We start from the raw sequence: 20636 nt of genomic DNA on the forward strand, positions 1-20636 counted from the left end.
GGGTGGCACAGCGGTTAAGCATCTGCCTTCGGCTCAGGGCGTGATCCCGGCGTTCTGGGATCGAGCCCCACATCAGGCTCTTCTGCTGTGAGCCTGCTTCTTCCTCTCCCACTCCCCCTGCTTGTGTTCCCTCTCTCGCTGGCTGTCTCTATCTCTGTAGAATAAATAAATAAAATCTTTAAAAAAAAACTATATATACATTATATTTTTATTTTATCTATTTATTTTTAAAGTTTTTACTTAAATTCCAGTTAGTTAACATGGAGTGTAATATTAGTTTCCAGCANCTGCTTGTGTTCCCTCTCTCGCTGGCTGTCTCTATCTCTGTAGAATAAATAAATAAAATCTTTTAAAAAAAACTATATATACATTATATTTTTATTTTATCTATTTATTTTTAAAGTTTTTACTTAAATTCCAGGTAGTTAACATGGAGTGTAATATTAGTTTCCAGCGTACAATATAGTGATCCATCACCGGGGCTCATCACAACAAGTGCACTCCTTAATCCCCATCATGCACATTGTTGGTTCATTTACAAGGAACTAGTGGCCAACAGCACTATAATTCACACCTGAACAAGGGTTGTTTAACACATGTGTTTTCTCCATTAGGCACATCACAGCTTCCTTGTGCTTAGAATACTAGGTAGGTAGCACTTCAACACTATTCTTTGGGGCTCTTTTAAACAGTGAAATCGCCTACAAAAAACACAAAAATGTAAAAAAGCACTACTAAATAGACCACAAAAAGGACACTTGTTTAGAGCATGAGAGCCGAAACAAGAAGGCAGAGGGTGACCTTGCTCAACATCAGCTGTGAACACACACACCAGGTGACTCCAGATTTTCACCACTCTGCACATGTCCACAAAAGATTACAAAAGGGCCACAGGAATTGATGTTGGGGTTACAAGTAAATGTTAGCAAGTAAGCGACTTTGCCAACACAGATCAGCACCTGATGAGAATGGGCTGTATGTACATGTATTCATGTATACCTTCTGGGCCCTTCATGTCCACAACCTAAACTTCCAGTTTCATTTCCCATTATCCTCCAGCCAGACTGGACAGTTCACTATTCCCCAAACATGTCCCATATATATCTAGCTTTGTGTCTGAGTGCATGCTACTCCCTACATCTAGATACTTCCTTCTCTGCCTTCTGACACACACACACACATACACACACACACACACACACACACACACCCTGTCTTCCCATATCTGAATGATTCTGCTGTGACATGGTACTTCCTCCATGAAGGCCTTCCTGATAACTCAAGACTTTGGGATTTCTCCATGCTTGGAACCACCCTGGCATTTTGAAGTCTATGCCAGACATTGCTCATGTTCTACATGGTATTATAAGGCAGCCTTAGTGATTGTCAAAAACACACATCTGGCCATGCCCCTCCTGGCTTACAACCCCTCAAAGGCATCCAGTGCTCTTGGGATAAAGTCTGGATTCCTTTAAGAAGGATTATAGGTCTAGCCCCTTCCTGCTTCTTCAGTCACAACTTGTTGTCTCCCTTATCATCTCTCCTCTAGCCATGAGACTCCTCTTAATTCCTGTAACACACCGGGTTCTTTCCTGCCTAGGAAACATGCTATGTTTTCTTCTGCCTAGAATTTCTGTCCCTCCAATTCTTCCTTTAGATAATTAATATTCATCCTGTGAATCTCAGCTTAAATATCACTTCTGCAAGGTATCTCTCTGATGTACCTCCAACCCCAGGAATAACTTAAGAGTTCCTGGGCTCCACTCCTATGGCATCTCTGCTTTTCTTTCATACATTAAGCACAGTTTAAATTATGTGCTATTGCCCATTTTCCCCACAAGATGTAATTACATGAAGAGAGGCCTGTATCTCATTGGATGATTTTCAGCACCTAGTTCAGAATCTAGTACAGATAAATGTAAATCCTGGCTCTCAATAAATGTTTTATGAGTGAGCAAATAACTAGATCTTCACTGTCTTGAGACCTATTGGGGAGTGATAGGAGTGCAGATAGGTAAAATAGGTAAAATAATTATGAAGGTTTACTTACTCATGATGTAAAATTACTACTCTGTTGGTGTTTTATACTGCATACTTAATTCTAAATTCAAAAGAGCTATCATTATTACTAAATTCAGGAGGAATGTGCCCCCCACTATGTTATATCATACATAAAAATCATTTAGGTAATACGAATTAAAATGTGAAAGAAAATAAGCTTCTAGAATATCACATAGGTAAATACTCATGTCCTAGAAGGAAGCAAATATTTCTTAAACAAGACACCAGAAGCACTAACCCTACACACACACACACACACACGATACATTAAATTAGTATTTTATTCTGTTCATTAAAACTAATTGACATTAAAAACAAATGGAAAAAACTTACTGACATAAACAGCAACCATTTTATTCCCTCTTCTGATTCTGTGGGTTGACTGGGCTGAGTTGGGCAGATCTGCTGCTCCATGTTATGCTGGTTGGGGTTGAGTCATTTGGCCTGGAACGTCCAGGATGTCTCTTTCCAGTGGCTGGCTAGTTAATGCTGGTTGTTGATTGGGAGTTCAGCCAGGGCTGCTAACTCAGGAGTACCTACACGTGACCTCTCCATTTGGCTCAGGTCTCTCACAGACTGGTGTCTCAAAAGCAAGTCTTCCAAGAGAGAAGAAATAGAAGCTGCCCAGTGTCTCAAAGGCTAGGCCCAGCTGGCATGGCATCACTTTCAACATGTTTTATTGGTTAAGCAGTCCCAGGGCAAGCCTAGATTCAGAAGGCAAGAGTAATAAACATCAACTCTCAATGGAGAGAGTGAGAAAGAATTTACGGTCACCTTAACCTACCACAGCATAATTAAGAGTGTAACAGCAAACCACAGACTGGGAGAGATGCTTTCAAAACATATATATTATGGGTTGAATTGTGTCCCTCCTCAAAATTGATATTGAAGTCCTAACCCCTAGTATTTTAGAATGTGACCTTATTTGGAAATGGAGTCGTCACAGATATAATTGGTTAACATGAAGTCATACTGGAGTAGGATGGACCTATGATCCAGTGTGACTGGTATCCTTATAAAAGGGGAGATGAGGATACAGAGACACATACACAGGGAGAACACCATGTGAAGATGAAGGCAGAGATCTACTAGCCAAGGAACACCAAGGATTGCCAGCAAACCACCCAGAAGCTAGGAGAGAAGTATGGAACAGAGATTCCCATAGCCCTCAGAGGGAACCAACTCTACCAACACCTTGATCTGTGAGAAAATACATTTCTGTTGTCAAAGACACCCAGTTTGTGGTATTTTGTTATGGCTTTCCTAGGAAACTAATACAATATATAAAGAATGTCTGCAAAGGAATAAGAAAAAAACAATTCAATAGGGAAATGAGCAAACGTTTAAACAAACACTTCACAAAAGAAGGTATTTTAAAGGCAATGATATGAAAAAGTGCTCAACATCATTAGTTATTAGAGAAATGCAGATTAAACCTCAATTGAGGTATCACTGCACAGTCTTTAGAATTGCTTATAGTAAAAATGTTAATAATACAAAGTGTTGGCAAAGATGTAGAGAAAATGGAATTCATAAACATTGTTCCTGGAGTGTAAATTTGTACAGCCACCTTGGAAAACTGTCAGTAGCTACTAAAGCTGAATATATGTGTACTCGTGAGTCAGCAATTCTGCTCTTAGACATAGACCCAATGAAGATGTGTGCATATGTAGATCACAAAGCATAATCATGAATATCAATAGCAGTACTATTCATAATTTCCCTAAACCGGAAACTGTTCAGGTTTATGTCCAGTGTCGAATGGATGAACAATGGTTAAGTCCTTCAATGGAATACGACTACAGCAGTGAAAATGGAACTACTGCTACTTAAAACAATATGGAAAGGGTGTCTGGCTGGCTCAGTCGGTACAGCACGCAACTCTGGATCTCAGGGTTGTGCGTTTGAGCTCCATGCTCAACAATTTTTTAAAAAATTGTAAAAAAAAAATTGGAAGAATTTCACAAAAAATGAATAATGAGTACCAAGTACAAAAAGTATAGACCGTAAGGCTCCATTTGATAAAGTTTAAACACAGGAAGAACTACATCATAATGATAGAAATCAGGATTGTGCGTATCTTTGGAGATGGCACAAGGGAGATTTGGGAGGTGACAATGTTGTATTTTTTGAAACTGGGTAATATTTATGAAACTATCTTACTTTCTGAAAATCCATTGCATTGTGCTTTATTTGGGTGCTTTTCTGTGTTATAGCTCAATGTAAAATTTTATTTAAAAATTAAATAAATACATTCCAAAGTGTCAGGTCACCTCCACCCACTGATAACTGGAAATACTAGCCGTGCCTTTCACATTGGTAATGATTTATAAATGTGCTCTCCTGGAAAAGCATTCTGAGCATTTTTGAGGTTTTGTAAAAAGGAAAGAGACTGTAAGTTCAATTTCTTTATCTTTTTATATAATGAAGCTTTGTTGTGTATGCGAAATAGTCAATGTTGATTAACTATTTAAAACTTGGTTAAATCACAGTGTGGACAATATCATATTAAGTAAGAAGTTTTATATTAAGTCAAGAGGCACAGGCGATGCATTGGATGACAGAATTAGTTATCAAACAGATCTCAACAACATCCACTTGCGTTCCAATCTCCATGTGGACGGCAGCCTACACTCTAACCCTCCCGAGCATGCAGTTCTTCCAACCTCAGGTCTCTCTCTCTCCCTTCTGGGTTGTTTCACGTATAGCATTCTCTGCCTAGGACAGTCTTACATAGCTCTCATAGCCTAGCTAACTCTTTCTGAATCTAGTTCAGATATCCCCTGACCACCGAGACAGAGTGTCTCTGAGATGGCCCCCAGAGATCCCCTCCTCCTTTTATTCATGTCCTGTGCAACCCCATCCCCTTGAGTATGGGCTGGACCTGGTGATTCACTTCTAACAAATAGAATATGGCAAAAGTGATAGGCTACCACTTCCAAGATTAGGTTGCAAAAAGACTGGCTTGCATCTTGGGCTCCCTCTCTTCTTCCCCTATTCTCACTCTCTCTCAGATCCCTTGCTCTGAAAGAAGTCAGGTACTTTGTCCTGTGTAGCCCATTGGAGGGGCAAGAAACTCAGGGTCTGGCCAACATCCGGTGAGAATGTGAGGCCTGCCAACAGCCAAGTGAGTGTGCTTCAGGGTGAAACTCTTCTCCCCAAGTCAAATATTGAGATGATTGCTGTCCCACATAGTTTGACTGCAGCCATGTGAGGCCTGGAGCCAGAGGAGCCAACTAAACTCGACCCAGATTTCTGACCCACAGAAACTATCAAAATTTGTTGATTTAATTACCCAAAGTTTGGAGTATTTGTTACACAGCAATAGCTAACTAATAAAGCCCCCACCTTCACCCCTCCCACCACAGGACATACTCACTGCCCCTGTTGTATCCAGTGCTTCCCACAATCACAGCATTTATCATACTTTATAGTAGTCTAGTGCTTACTTGCCTATCTCTGCCATACAAGGCACCAGGAACCATGTTTTACAAGCTTTTTCATCCCAGTTCCTAGAACTCATTTGTACTCAGTATGTGTCTCATTGACAGGTGAAAGAATAATACATGATAGCTGTTTAATCTTGGGAAGTAACAACCTCTCTGATTTTTAATCTTTTCATTTTTAAAGTGATCAAATTTGTAGAAACATTTCAGAGACAGAATGAACATGACTTGGTAAATAATCAAATGAGGAGTGAGGAAAAAGGAAGAGTCAAAGTTTGGACAACTAGGTATCTCTAAGAGAGAAAAAATACCAGGAGAGGAGCTGGTTTAGCATGGAAGATCATGAGTTCAACTTAGTTGATGCTGAAATTGATATACCTAGCACCAGTCTGGTGCTAGAAAGAGGATTGTGATGGGATATATGTGGGAGCTGATGGCACATAGGTGGTAACTGAAACCCTGGGAGAGAAGCCAAAGAGCATGTCATGTAAGAAACCAGACTACCTTTAGGCTGGTATGCTTCAAGGAAGCCAGACCACGCAGAGAAGCCATGTTTAGTTCTCTGGTCAAAAGACACCATGGTGCAGAGAAAAGCTATATTATGTGACCAGTCTGACTTACTCTCAGAATAAATGAGCATAGTAAAATGGTTGTTTTATGCCATTAAGTTTGGGGGTAATTTGTAATTTATTACACAGTAATAGTACCTAGAACAATGACTTTAGGGAAAGCAGTTTCCATGGAGTTGTCGGGACAGACACTGGAATGCATTAGTTTGAGGAATGCGTAGGAGGTAAGGAAGGGGGTCACACATGAGTAGACTATAGTGGGGGGCAGTCAAATTGGAGAGTGATAGAAAGGGTCTTAGAAGGGCTTTTGTCGGAGGGAGTAATGTAGACAAGTTTATAGAACAAGAGGAAAATATGAGAGGAGTGGGGGAGTTGAAGCAGAGAAGAGAGGAGTCAGCAGGGGAAGGGCAGGACCCAGGTTGAAGAGCTGGACTTGAATGGTCTCCACTGAGACTGGAAGAAAATAACTGGAATTTGTTGGGGGGAGGAAGGCATAGCAGGATAGCCACACAAGGGAAATGATGGTACTGGTGTGAATGCAGTTCAGGATCACCTACAGGGTCTGGACTCCCACCAGGAGCACTGACAGACTGAAGGAAATAGAAGGACCGAAGAGCTGGGGTCTCTTGGAAATCAGAGTGCCAGTGTCATGGGTATGAGGTCATGAGATACTTAAAAGGATGGGCGAATGGAACCATAACAAGATCCGGGGTTGGGTCTGGGAGTGGTGGCTGAAGTCCAGGGAAGGTGAGGTCCCTTGGAATTAAGAAGACCCAAGTAGAAGCAGTGTAGTCTGCCTGGGCATTGAGCCCTCCTAGGGTGATGCCCAACCGGGGCTAGAGAGGAAGACTGAGAGCCAGGCCATGAAGCATTCAGGGAGTGAGCTTTGGACAGTTCTCAGTGCTTAGGAGGAGAGCGGTGGGATGGCATGCGGCTTAAAGAAAGATGGAGTGTGGACAAGTGTCGGTGCAGAGTGACGACAAAGAGCCAGGACCGCCCAGCGACTGTGTCTACTGAACAGGAGAATGGGTGTGAGAGGATGAGCCACTTTCCCCTGAAAAGCTGCAGAGGAAGTGATGCCTTCTGTTAAGACAAAAGTGATGTGAGCCTTCAGAATGGATGGAGGGTTCAGGAGGGTGTAATGGCTGAATAGGGTTTGGGAGCAGAGTAAGAAACATGTAGGGGGAAAGAAATGGTGGTGGTAGGGGGCCTGTGGGTTTGAAGGGACTTTTTCTTCAAGGCAGGGGCCCTCCATGGCTTAAAGGATTAGAATAGAGGCAAAAGCCTGTGTTAGGTCCTTGCCACTCCAAGGGCAGTGACGCTCCCCTGCTGAGGCCCCTCCCCCTGTGAGGCTCCTCCTCCTGTGAGGGCCGGTCCTTTTGGAGCCAGGGACGTGAGGGGTGGGTGTGGGTGGGAGTGGCAGTTGACTGTGGGGCTCCCGCAGACAGCCTGACCAACCTCGACTCAGGAAGTTACACAGAGCAATGGATCTTCCTGTTATGACTGTTTTGCTGTAAATGAAATAGAAAAATATGCGAGTTCTTGTACTCTCCTAAAAGGAAGACAATAAAAAGGGAAAAAAGAAGAAGCTATCTGACCACCCACCTGGAAGCTCATTTTAAATAACTTTGTGTGGCTATTTTAAGACAGAAATGGACACGCTCCTATTAATAAGGCTGGTTAAGTCAGGCCTGTCTGCAGCCAGGGTGACCCTGACAGCGTCTTTCCCTTACTGAATCCCAGAGAGTGACAGAGAAAAGGGGTGTGCACCTGTCAGTGGACAGCCCCACGCTGGTCATTGCAGGTAGAAAATTCTATAGGGAGATTCCTCAACCTCTAATTCCACCTCTTGCCCTTCATGAAGGCATTTATACAGCATACACAGCAGCTAAAGGAAGGCTTACCCAAGGCAAGACACTCCCCAGCAATACCCCAACAACCTGAGGGAGGGGGCTCTCTTCTGTCCCCATTTTAGAGATGTGGAAACTGAGACTTCTGAGTGCATTTGCACCCAGGTCCCACGGTTAGAGAAGCTGGGATTCGAGGTGTTTAGCAACAAAGCAAGGTTAAGTAACCACTCCACAGCACTGCCTTCCTTCCGGAGGCATGGTGTAGATGTGCGAAGGCCTTCAAAGTCAAATTCTTCTGTGGGGTTGGGAGGCAGCTGATCATCATGCCTGGGCTCTCCACCTTGCTCACACCGTTCTTCAATGTCTTCGTTATAACCTGCAAAGCCATGGAGGACTGAAGATCAGGTCTCCTTTAACCCAGAATCCCCCCACCATCCTGCAGGGAGGTCGCCTCCTGTTCTATGAGACACTGTGGTTTCCAGGAACAGAGAGCCACTCCCATCCCTTAGGGGAAAGGGAGGAAGGTGGAGTCAGGGCCGGAGCCAGGGTCAAGGTGCCTAGGTGCTTCTGTGTGTCATGGACCACGTGGTTTCTTTCTTTGCTGCTGCTTTTCTCCCTGTCTTTCCAGAGAGTCGCTGCTCTCTGCTCACCTTCTACTAACCAGTTCTGTGGTTCGAAGACTCTGTGGCTCTGACTCCACTGGCTAGAACCTTCCAGTACATTCCTGTGGCCTCCAGCCCAGCTGCTAACTGCCTGCGTGTCTCAGCATTTCTTGGTTCAAATTCCTGAGGTGGGATTCTGATTGGCCCAGCTCCCTTTTTGTGCTGGGCCGTAGGTCATAGGTCCCTGGCAGGCCTGAGTTGACTCAGATGACTTCCCATGCCGTACTGGACAGCCTGGAGTGGGACACAAACCCGAGGAGGAAGGTCCCCCCCCCGCCCCCCCCCCGCCCCTTCGGCTATTCGTTGAATTGTTCCTTTATGAAGAACAATGGCCAACATTTGTAATGTACTTCTAAAACCTCCACTGGCCCTGGGGCAGGAACACAGGCTTTTGGAGCCTTTATAAATCAGGGTTTTAACTGCTGGAAATGATAACATGCGAGCAGCATGCTGTCACTCCACTATTGGACTCACTTGCGTAATCCCACTAGCATTTCAGCTGTGCCCCCCACCAGAATGGCTGTCTGTCTCTGGCAGCTCCCAAATAGTGCCTCCCGTGTCAGTGACGAACCCAGTCAGCTGCCAGGTGACCTCTCTGTGTCCTCTTCCTTTCCGCCACACACACCGCTGGCCCCACCACCTCTGGCACTGGCATTTTGGCAGCCGTCACTGGGTTCCCTGGCCCCTGTGTTGCCTCTGTGGATCCTGTCAGCACACCCAAGCCCTGACGGAAGGCACAACCACAGGGGGAGGGTTCTTCTCTCTCTTTTTATTACCTACTTTCAAAGGGGGGGTCTCCTTGCTCCAGCCTCCAACAGCCTGGGGTGGGGTGGGGGCTTGTATGAACCCACTCTTTCAGTTGTACTCACAGGCCACTTTCCCTAGGACCCCCCACAAGAGCATGTGGGGGGCTGACAGGCTGGGGCAAAGTTAAGGAGAGACGGCAGGTCTTCCCCTGCACTGCCTCCATTTGGTTATGTGGAGGTGACTCCCTGGACTCTCGGGCTAGCAGACTTGACCTGCTACCCCAGAGCCTGTCCCTAAGTGGTGGAGGTGGCCTACAATCCAGCACCACCCATCCAGTCTCCCCTACCTGGCAGTGGAGAGTCAGGACCAGCTTTGCACTCGCTTAGAACCCAGCGTGAAGCATGGCGGCGTGGCCTGGAGCCTGGGCTCTGAGGTGTAGACAAGCCTGTCCTCCTGGCATCACTGCTTGATCTGACTGGCTCCTCTGAGCCTTGGTTTTCTTATCTGTAAAGGTGGGGGGTTGCTAATAATCCTTACCTCACTGGGGCTGTCGTGGGACTTAAACTGAAAGAGATAAGGTACTAAAGCACCAGAGCCTATTCCGCTGCCTGGCAAGAGCTCCATGGGTGGAGATGTTTAGTCCAAGGACTAAAGTCAGATCCTTTCACAGCTCCAAAGCCCAGTGACCCCACTGCGGCTGCTGTCATGGGCATTGGCTTCCAGGGTCAGAGGAGGGAGGCCTTTGGGGTAAAGAATACCACAGGACCAGTACCCCCACCTCACATCTGGTGGAGAAACTGGCCTGCAGGGAGGCGGATGAGCCCTGAGTTCACACTGGTCTCCTCTTGGTACCCCTCCCTGCCTAGTCTTGGGGTGACATGAGAAGTAGAAACAGTAAAGAGATGTAGGGAGAGGAATGGGTGAAGATTGGGCCCAGAGATTGGGTTAGTTGTTCCCAGGTGCTAGAGCACCAAGCATCTTGCTGGGTGGCTGCTCCCTGGCAGCCAGTCCTTTATAAAGGACATAAGCCTAGCCCTTGTAGGTCAGCGGGGAACAGATGGTGTAGAATTAAGGTGACATATTTAGGAGCCCGTTTGCATGCATTGGAATCTGAGCTTCACCCACAAGCCGTGTGACCTTGGGCCAGTTACTCCAGGCCTCAGTTTCCTCATTTGTTAAATGAGAGTCAGCAGTAGGACTTACTGTGTGAGGTTGCTATGAGCAGTTAATTAGATAATACACACAGAAAGTGCCAGAACAGCATCTGGCATGCAGCAAATGTTTTCATCATTGTTATGAAACCCATCCATGTCTTATCTTCTCTCAAGATTGTAAGTTCCTCAGGGATACTAATTTCTTGTTTTTCTCACTGTAGGTCAGTGTTGGTTATAGGAAAATGAATGAGTGAGTGAATGGAAAATTAAATCTCCAGTGAGGAAGAATTTATTAACCATGCTTAGACATACATGATTTTATGCATTTCCTGAGGCCCAACCCCTCAGTGTGACTAGACGGATACATACCCACAACTCTGCACGCTTCCTTCCCCACACACACCCCATCCCCATCTACCATCCCACATCCCCACACTCACTCCCCTCCATCCCCTTCCCTGCCCCCATCTACCTACCCAAAGCCACGTACCCTTCCCATATCCATACCCACACCCCTTCCCATATCCTCCCACATGTCCATACCCAGCTACTATACCCCCCCCACACAAACACATCCCCATCCGCACAAGCATGTGCACACATACACACACACACACTCACACAGGCACACACATACTCTCATCCTGAAACAATCTAAGGAATATATTTTCCTTCCACATTGTCCTTCGGGTGAGTCAGGAAAAGTAAATATGCCTGTAGGCTGCTTTGGGTCTTCAACCCTTACCCCTGTCTGTCCCCTCTCTCCCCACTTCTCTCTACCAGTTCCTCTCTCAGTCAAAAGAAAAGGGCCATGGGAGGTCTGGACCTAAGTTTCTCTGAGGACACTGAAACAAAGCTACAGTTCAGAGGTCACCAAGAGTCAGAGTCACATTTAATTTCCTCATTTCAAGGGAAAACACATTTCTCCTTGGCTGCCTGGACTGAAACTATTCTCAACCCCAGAGGAGTAAGTGAGGCCTGCGCCAGAGCAACTCAGCTACACCTGGATTTTTTCCCCTTCCAGGGAGATTCTCACTGGTCTTAGCTCATCTCTGCAATAGTTTTCACACTGCCTAGGAGACAGAGAGAAGAAAACGAACTTATACTTAATACAAATATTTGTTACAAATATTTAACAAATGTTTGTATTTGAGTGACATCATTTAAACCTCATAGCACTGTGAGGTTGGTAGTTCTTCATTTTACAAATAAGAAAACTGAGCACAGAGGTGTCTGATGACACACAGTAAATACATGGCAGAGCCAAGACTCTTCTCACTCCAACACCACGACTAAAAGTTGAAAGAGCCTCTCTAGAATCTTAGGTCCAGGGAACAGCTGTGCCAGAGCCTGGCCTTGTCTTACACTGGCCTAATGACACACACAGCCCTTTCCTATGAGGGGCTTCAGTATGAAACCACATGTGACAGCTCTGTCTTTCTGGGGAGATGTAAGCACTTCTCTTGATTCTGACAGGAAGCTTTTCCCACTCTCCCATCCACTTATCTGACCACCTGACCTCCCGCTCATTCACCTGCCTACCTATGTGCCCTGCTCCCCAGTCTACCCACCCATCCACCTTCTCACCCATCCAACTAAAACGTTTCTTTTTTTTTTTCTTTCCCCATTTTATTTTGTTTTTAATTTAAAGTCAATTAAGTAACATACAGTGTATTATTAGTTTCAGAGGTAGAGGTCAGTGATTCATCAGTCTCATATAACACCTAGTGCTCATTACATCACGTGCCCTCCTCAATGTCCATCACCCAGTTACCCCATCCTCCCACCCCCCTCTCCTCCAGCAACCCTCAGTTTGTTTCCTATGATTAAGAGTCTCTTATGGTTTGTCTCCCTCTCTGATTTCGTCCTGTTTTATTTTTCACTCCTTTCCCCTGTGATCCTCTGTTTTGTTTCTTAAATTCTACCTAGGAGTGAGATCGTATGGTAATTGTCTTTCTCTGATTGACTTATTTCGCTTAGTATTAATACCCTAAGCCCCAATTTACTCATCCATAAAATGGGGATGGTTGGGCTTAAGTAATGTAAAACATGTTTATTACCTGACATATAGCAGATGCGTTAATATTTACTCTTTGGATGTCTTTTGCTTTGTTAAGGAGTCATTTTCAGGAGGCTTTTAATTCTTCCGAATGTCCCATTCCTGTGGCTGAATCATGTGTAATGAGCTCTGTCCTTTGATTTATTGCTCTGGGGGCCTGGGGCGATGGGAGTGCACTGGGTCTTTTTATTAGGTGTGTCTCTCTGGCTTCCACAGATAACAGTAGGGAAGTCCTACAGAGAAACAAGGGGAACAAAAGTCAGGAGTGGCCTGCAGGCTGGGTCTTCAAGGAGCCAGCCCTGGGGGGTGGGGGCTGAGGAGCGGGAAGTTTATATTAGCTTCCTCACCTTTCCTCCAGACTCTGTTTCTCAAGAAGGAAGCTTGTGCAACATTGAATTATAAAAATTCACTGTTGGAGCTTTGATGTGTCGTCTTTGCAAGTAGTCCCCGCCTGGCCCCAGGGGAGAAGGAGCTAGAAAGCTCGAGGCCTGTGTTTGGACTGCTGAGACTAAAACTGGCCAGGCTGCAGCCTACATTGTCTCCTGGAGATGATTGTTGTGGAAATAGTTATGTCTGACATTCATAGAGCACTTTACAGTTTGCACAGAATTCCCACATACGCCATCCCATCCCAACTCTACCTGGCAGGAAGGAAAAGCATGTTTAGACTGTAAGGGATCAGAATATGCCACCCCGAAGTCTGCCATTTTGTCATAAGGATTATCTTGGGCTGAAGACAATTGAGAAACAGACACCAAAAAAGTGCTCTGCCTTTCCCCCCTATTTGCCTAAAAGCAGAAAATAAATTTCCATTTGTAAAGGTATCTCCCTCTCCTGCACCAGGAAAGGGAGGACCCAGGAGGACAGCTCTTAAACCCGTAACTGCAAGAGATAACTCTAGACTCTTAGCAGCTCACACATGGCACCAAGAGGCATCTACTTAACACACCTGCTAAAATAGCCTTCATCTTCCAATCGTCTCCCCATATATCGACCTGCCCACGATAGGCAGCCCCTGAAAGCCTAGACCTCTCTTTGTCTTATCACTGCTCTACAAACTTATTGTCCTTCATTAAGATGCTATGTAATATATGTCCCAGACTCTAACCACCCTTTTGAGGCACTCATCACTAAGTTTTTCCCACATGTATGCATGCTGCGCGCACTCATAAAAACTCTGTTTGTTTTTTCTCTCACTAAACTGTCATTTCTCAGTTTAATTTCCTGGGTGAACTGTAGCACCCAGTAAGGTGGAGGAAAACACTGCCTATCACAGAGATGAGGAAAATAACACAGCGTCCAACTGGTTGCCCCCAGATCACTGTGGCTCTGACCCTGATCTTCTGCCTTCAGCTCCAGAGCCCTTCCCTCCATTCCAAGTCCTCTTTTCACCAGGCGCCTGGACACTGGGAGTTTTCTTACCACGTTTTAGGCAGCCTGTGACTTCTAAACCCCCTTGGAGAGACCTCTCTTAGTTTTTTGTTGTTTGCAGTTTTCAGTTCATTCAGATCTGTTCTACAAAGCATCTGCCTTGTACCAGGAAGCTCAGTGTTCTGAGCAAATGCAGGCCATTACAATTCAGAGGCTAAGAGGCGTGATCAGGAGCAGTTTGCTCCGGGGGCATCAAGTTACCCCGCCAATAGCCTCCTGGAGGAAGTGACTCAGCAGCTGAGACCTACAAGATAAGCTAGAGTGATTCCGGCAAAGGGAGCAAGAAGAGAGGGTTCTGGGTAGAGGGAACTCCACCAGCAAAGAACCAAGATGCGAAGAGCATGGTGAGTTGGGGAAACTGAAGAGGTTCAGTAGCTGTCCAGTGGAGTAGAAGGAGGTGCGAAGGGACTGGGGAGTGATGAGATGCAAGGCTGAAGAGGAGCAGGGGACAGATGACAGAGGTCCTGGACAAAAAAGTTGAGGAGTTAGTCTTTATCCTAAGAGCAGGAAGTCTTTGGAAGGTTTTAGCAGGGGCTCCCAATGGTGACATTTCCATCTGACTGAGAAGGATGTTTTGGAAGAAGTGAAGGGCTCAACCAGGGGGGTTGTTTTTCAGTGCTTTTTCAACATGTCTTCGGCACTAGACCAAGAACTCCTGGAAAGCAGAGAATGAGTCAAAAAATATGGTCCTCAAGTTTGTGCTCCCACAAAAGCATGTTTCTGGAAGAAACAAGCTTTATAATTATCACTAGACATTGGGTGCCCACCATGTGTCAGGCAGAGCCCAGACAGACTCAGGCCTGCCCTCAAGAAGTGCACAATCTAGTGTGGCCTGTAGTCAAGTAAACCCCGCCCAGGTATCTGCCTCAAATCCCACGGGGACACCGTGTGGGTGCATGGCTGGCTCTGTAGAGATTGGAAAGGCTTCTCAGGGGAGGTGGCATCTGAGCTGGGTCTGGAAGGATGGGGAGGAGTTTGTTGAGTGGCTAATTTTCAATCAAGTAACAAAGATCTCGACTTTCTTAAAGGACAGTGAAGTGAGAGATTAAAGTGGCACACTGGGAGATATTTGTTGTGACTTCCCCATGCCTGCTTCCCTGCTTGTTTAGGTGACACCTGAACCCCCCCCATCCCACCTCATCCCCAGCTGCCAACCCAGCAGCACTGGGGCTTCAAGTCTGTTCTATCCCCTGACACCTTTTTAACATTAAAATGTGAAGGAAACTTGGTAGAGTATTGCCATTAAGAGCAGATGGACCTGGCTTCAAATCAGGCTGCTGCCACATCAACTTACTAGGCAAGTCACCTTGACTTACTTAGACCCTCGGTTTCCTCATCTGTATGATGGGGTAATAGTAGCGGTATCTACATCGCAACATTAATGGGAAAACTCCTGTATAGTTAGACACCATGGCGTCTCAGCTCCAAAACCCTTCTGTACTCTGCTTTGTGATGACGGGGCTGGGGCTCTGCAAATCCCATTTCTGCTGGTCCAGCTGGCTCCCTCTTAAGTTCTGCCAGTGGGGGTGCTGGAGGGGGCTGCACAGCTGGAGGGGGAAGATAAGACCTCTGCCTTCCTTTCTGCTTCCTGTGGGCTTCCCATCTGAAGGAAGAGATCAAGAAGGCTTCTCAGGGGAGATCACATCTGAGCTGGGTCTGGAAGCAGGGAGGGGTGGCTATGAGCACCATCCCAGCAATGCTGTTTCACCTGGCAACAGCAAGGCCTTCCCACTGCAGTAGCTGAAGCCGGTTTGTGGTTTTCAACTGAGCATTACGTTCATCGCTTCCAATCAGAGACACCAGCTCCAGTCTGCCTGTGCCCCCTGTTCAGTTGTCCGAGTTCCAACTCACAAGGTCTCTCTACCAAGCCTCTAACTATTAATAATTGTAACTTTCCCCCCTGTGGTCCCTTATCCCTAGGGTGATAGCTGATTTCTGCAGCTGCTAGCTCGGTTATACTTTATAGTGCTCAGTTAACGACTTCATACCCAATTAACAATCCTTTACGTTCAGTTCTCTCTGTTCAGGTAGCTGATGTGGTTTCTGTCTCCTGGCTGCACCCTGATTCTTGAAATTAACTAAGAAGCTATATATTAAATGTTTGGTGCATACTAAACTCTCAATGCATGCTGCTTCTTCTGTGATCCCTTACGGATTCCTAACGTTCATTCATTCATTCATTCATTCATTCATTCAGCATATGTTGCTTCCTACTATGTGTCAGGCCCCATGTGAGGTACTGGAGTGCAGAGCTGAATAAGGCACAGTCCAGCCCTCAGACAGCCTACAGTCTGAGTGGAGGAGACTACCAAGGACATGAGCCCCCCTCAGCGGCGGTTCTTGGCACCTCTTCCACGAAGCTCCCATTGCTGATCTCACTGCCTAGTTACTCCGTGTCCCAGAGCACCCAGAATCCCGATGTCTGACCACACAAGTATTTTTCATCTGGTACATTTTCAACACCTGTTGAGAAACCTCCAGAATTAAGACTTACGGTAAGGTTGACTTTATGCTCTTCTATGTTGTTATGATTTATTTGCACGTCTTACCACCCTTCTTAGATGGTAAATTACTTGAGATTTCCCTGAATACCTGGGATATGATGGGATGACCCATAAAAGATGATGAATGAATGAATTCATCTATTCGATAAATATCCCTTGAGCTCTTCCTATGAAGCAGGCTCCGGGATAGGTACTGGGAAGGCAAGGACAGAGAAAATCGACGGGGTCTCTGCCCCGGTGAGTGGGTTTCTGTCTGGTTCAGCAACTGCAGCCGCACAACCTCTGAGGACCCAGACCTTCAAGGGCCTCGGAGGGCCTCCATCAGCCTGGTCTAAAGCAGACTTTTAGGCACATCCTCTGCTTACTTCCTGGTGAGCCGGCCAAGTCTTCAGTGAGATGGCTGCCCACTGTGGTTTAGGTGATGTTCTGAGTGCTGGTGGCCAAAGGCTATATTTAAATACTAACTATTTGCATTTTTAATGTTGACTGGAATTGGCAAGGCCGTGATAACCTTTCCAAACTGATATTGGTTTTTACATGATTGAAACAGGCCTGGCCTCAGGCATTTCTTAAATGGAAAAATTTAAAGTATTTTCAATATCAGTGAGAGTGCAGAACCATCTCAGAACACTGTGCCCTGTCTGTATTCTCAGAAAATGCCACCTCCCTCTCTTGTGCACACTCAGCACGTTTGCCTTGTCAACATAGCAGGACCTTCCCAACCTTCATGAGGCCCTCTTCACCCTCCTGGAGGGTAGACAGCATGAAGACTGCCTGTCCTGTCTCACTGGGTGGGGGTGAGGGGGCAAGAAGGGAGGGAATAGATGCCCAGAAGATTTTAGGGAAGCCCAGAGGTACAGCGGAAAGAGTTTTGGCCTTAGAACTGGCTCTAAATATCTAAATACCTGCTCTACACCTCGTGACCTGGGTGGCTTGGACAAACTGCTTACCTCTCTGCTCTTCCTTTTCCCCATCGATCACATAGGAATAAAAATGCTATTTCATGGGTTTCTGTGACATTCAAGTGTAGTAATCTGTAAACATGCTTAACACCTCATGCCTGGTGTTTTGTTAACGCTCAGTGGACATTAGTTCCTGCCCTTCCCCTGGCAGTGACCTGTGTGAAGAAACACATCAAAATCGCAATCCTAAGCTCCTGGCTCCCAGGCCTCTTTCCAAGAGGCTCACTGGACACATATGGGCCAAAACATACATCTTTGAGTTAAAAGCAGGATTCTTTGCCATCTTCATTCTACTGTGACTGCTCTCATTACCAAATATGCCATGACAGCCTGTCTGAAGACTTCTTGGCATCTCTATTATTCCTTTCCTATTTTCATTGTAATAAAATCTCTACCCTATCCAATATGGTAGCCAACAGCCACGTGTGGCTGTTTAAACTTTTTTTGGATGGCCATTTAAATTTAAATTAAATAAAATTTACAATTCAGTTCCTCAGCCACAGAAGCCCTATTGCAAGGGCTCAGTGACCACAAGTGGCTGGTAGCTCTGAGTGCAGATAGAGGCCTTTTCCCTCATCACAGGAAGTACTATTAGAAAGTGGTAAATGAGACACAAAGAATAAGAGAAGAAATAATAAGAGAGAGGAGAGGAGAGGACAGGAGAAAAGAGGCAAATTGGTTTTCCAGAGCAATCTTCATTCATGCACATCTTTGCACGGTGTTCATCCAGGCATGGAAATCAATCTCTGTGTATTTGTACATTCTGATGAAAGAGGCAAATTCTTGTCTCTGAAAGAGCCAGTGCCTGAGAATTTTTTAAATTTAGTTTCGCTCAACAAATACTATCGTTTAAAACTCCGATATGATCATTTCGTTTCCTGCTCAAAATAGGCCCGTGGCTTTTTATGGCCTCCTGAAAAGCCCAAATGCCCACCATGTTTCCAAGGTCATCATGATTGACTCCCACTACCCTCCCAGGCCACTTTCTCACTGTACTCTGTCCCCACTCGCCCAGATACACACGGGCATTTGCCCCGTCTTGCTTGGTGACCGCCTTCTCTGACAGACGTCGTGAGCAGCACTCCTTGCCTTAGCTCCTGCTGAGCCCCTTGCCTGCAATATCCAGAAAGGCATCATCTGCACCTACGGACATTCATCGAGACACAGCTCACATGCTTCCTCCTCCCTCTGCCTTCCCCATTTCTGCTAGTCCAATGTACTTCTGTGTCTATCATTTCGTTTTTCAGAGCATTTGCCCATTTGTATCCATGTCTCTCTTCCCATCTGTGTCCACTGTATCCCCCGGCAATAGCGATTCTCAAACTGTGTGTGTAGAAAAGGCCAGATGTGTTTGTTTGTGTGTTTAGTCTTTGTGAATTTCCAATCCACTGCAGACTGACGATTTTGTAAAACAAAAGGAAAGTTTTTAAAAACACAAAGACACAAAATATAAGCCTTAGTTATCTTATTGTTAGATTCAAATTTCTAAAAAGGTTTCTAAACCCTTACTCTCCATTTCTATACTTTTCTCATCTTTGATCAATAACAGTTTTCGGACCACTCTTGGAAGAGCGATGCCCTCCAGCCCCTGTGAGAAGCTCTGCACACGAACACACTTTATGGAATCCTTTGGAAACTTTCTGCCAGTGCTCTTCCAGATGCCTGAGGGGATGCACAGAGGAGTGTCTTTGTAGGGGGGGGCCGGTCTGTGGTGATGCTAGCGGGCAGATTTGGGGGTAGATCCCAGTTCTCTCTAAGTAGCTTCATGATCCTTGCTGTGTTTCCTGAATGTGGCCTTGACCTGAAGGTAGTCCAAGGTTCTTAAACTCCTTTGTGCCATGGATCTCACTGATGGTCTAGTGAGGCCTATGGATCTCTTCTGAGAATGTTTTAATGTTTAATGTCTTAAGTGCAGAAAATAAAACCCACAAGATTACAAAGGAAATCAATTATGCTCAATACAACTGGTACAGAAATGTTTCTTTATTAACACGTTAAAATGATGATATCTGGTGGTGAGCAAAATATCTACTATAATTCAAAGTATCGATGAGCAAAAAACTGTATTTCAAGTTTTCTACAACTGTACTGTGATTTGAAAATACTTGTGGTTTCCATTGTGATCATCATAGATACAGGCTAATCCTACTGTAATTTGTTACTTATGTTCAGGAACTGTTTAACTTCAGCAATTTTTTCTGTCACCCAAGGTCCAGACAAAATGTCTCCTAACTCATTCATTGACTCAATAAGTATTTATTAAATACTTTCTATGTGCCAGGCATCATTCCAGGAAAGGCAAAGTTTCTGCCCTCCCTGAGTTTTCGTTCTTGCTGTCAGTCAGATAACAAATAAATTAGTATGGGGCGCCTGGGTGGTGCAGTCTGTTGAGCTTCTGACTCTTGGTTTTGGCTCAGGTCCATGGTCTTAGGGTTGTGGGATGGACCCCATGCTCAGCACTGAGTCTGCTTGTCCTTCTCCCTCCCCCCACCCCTCCCTCCCTTCCTGCTCGCTTGGACTCTCTCTCTTTCTCTCTCTCTCTAAAATAAATAAATATTTTTAAAAAACCAAAGTAATGTAGTTGATTCTCCTTATTTGCCGCAGTGACATTGTGTAAAGCCACTGTGAACCACTGCTCCTAGGGGAAATACAGGGTAGGTTCTTTGAGTCTCTGGTCACATTTTCATCAACTGATCAATATATAACCTTGTTTTATGTGTGTTTCTGTTTAAAGACACCTTGTGTGATACATATTATTAATTTGCTAACATTGCACTCATGGCTAACAGCCCTGCAGCTATAACTATGGGCCCAAATGAAGCTTATCTAGCGCATGTATTTTCTCCATAAGGCTCAGCACAGCCTGTTTACTTCAGAGCACTAGACGGTATTTCAGCGCTAGGCTTGAGGGCCATTTTAATCACCAAGAAAAGGCACAAACATGTGAAAACATGGCACTAAATAGACCATAAAGAAGACACTCACTTATGGTATAAGAGCTGAAACAAGAAGGCAGAGGGTTGCCTTGTTTGACCTCAACTGGGAACGCGCTCATCGGGTGACTCAAATTTTTTCTCTCTGTGGGTGTCCATGAGAGACCATGAAAGCACCATAAGAATTGGTTTTTGGATCGTAAGTGAATTTTAACAAGTAGATGGAATCACAAAAACAGAATCCACACATAACGAGGA

At 45.3% G+C, this 20636-nt stretch overlaps 2 protein-coding genes across 3 annotated transcripts in view; one reads left to right on the forward strand and one right to left on the reverse strand.

The window, feature by feature from the left end:
• Positions 1-2506, reverse strand: part of KANK4 (KN motif and ankyrin repeat domains 4) — a 73510-nt gene extending 71004 nt beyond the window's left edge. Inside the window, exon 1 of the mRNA XM_034653590.1 lies at positions 2395-2506. The gene's annotated coding sequence lies outside the window, so the exon portion shown is untranslated. The remainder of the gene's footprint in view (positions 1-2394) is intronic.
• An 11748-nt stretch (positions 2507-14254) lies between these two features.
• Positions 14255-20636, forward strand: part of USP1 (ubiquitin specific peptidase 1) — a 96660-nt gene continuing 90278 nt past the window's right edge. For both annotated transcript variants that reach the window (XM_019798017.2, XM_019798018.2), the window contains exons 1-2: positions 14255-14323; positions 16177-16474. The gene's annotated coding sequence lies outside the window, so the exon portion shown is untranslated. The remainder of the gene's footprint in view (positions 14324-16176; positions 16475-20636) is intronic.

The sequence above is a fragment of the Ailuropoda melanoleuca genome, chromosome 2, assembly GCF_002007445.2.
Source record: "Ailuropoda melanoleuca isolate Jingjing chromosome 2, ASM200744v2, whole genome shotgun sequence".
NCBI lineage: Eukaryota > Metazoa > Chordata > Mammalia > Carnivora > Ursidae > Ailuropoda > Ailuropoda melanoleuca.